Genomic DNA, 933 nt, shown 5'->3' with positions numbered 1-933 from the left:
AGGCCCGAGGCCTGCAGTGACTTTTTCGGGAAGAGCAGAGGTATCGCTGCCACTAGACGACGACAAGAAAACGCCGTTGTCCTCCGATCTCGCCGCACCGTTGTGCTCGGAGCAAACCGTGCACAAATAAATAAGAGGAAGAAGTAAAGGAAACCAAAGAAGCATTACATATATTCGCACGGACCGACGCACTCGCTTGCTGGCTTGGGAAGGGGAGGAGGACGCGAGGGGGAGAGAGATGGCGGGCCTTCGTCGTCGGCATTTCACTGTCCATGGCACGCCTGCACCATCGCATGTATATGCAAATATATATATATATATATGCGTGCATGTCAGTCGGAAGGAAAAGCAAAGCAAGACGAGGGGGAGGTTGAACCCGAGGACGGTCACCCAGGTAAAGATGGTAGAAAAGAGGAGAAGGGCCAAGGGAGCTGATTGCGTGCGTGTGGCTTGGCAAATGCCCGAGGTGCACAACACGTACCCAAACACACGTGCGCCGCGCAATTGGCGGCGGGAGGCAAGCGGCCAAAGTATGATTTCCATACCGGAGAAAAGGTGCAGTGAGCGGTGGATGGTGAGGGGAAGGAGGACAAGGATGCGGCGATGGCCTGCCCTCGATCCATTCTTCGTGAGCGAATATTCGACACGCCCAGTTGGGACGCTCACGTTGGGGACGCCCCAGTCACACTTTGGAGGCCTCAACCGTTCGTCCCTTTCGCTTGAGTAGAAAGGTTGAGGGCTTCAGAGAAGCAACGCGCGCGCACACACGCATATATATGTATGTATATACATATACATACATATATATGTAGGCAGGGAGTGAGGCACAAAGAGGGGGGGGGTCATATATCGATTACAGAACAAGAGAGGAATGGTAAAGCTGTGCACATGGTAGAAAACAAAGTGGTACCCCCCCCCCCCCCCCCCCACCAA

Source organism: Leishmania donovani, chromosome 19 (assembly GCF_000227135.1).
Source record: "Leishmania donovani BPK282A1 complete genome, chromosome 19".
Classification (NCBI taxonomy): domain Eukaryota; phylum Euglenozoa; class Kinetoplastea; order Trypanosomatida; family Trypanosomatidae; genus Leishmania; species Leishmania donovani.
This window is presented reverse-complemented; position numbering follows the sequence as displayed.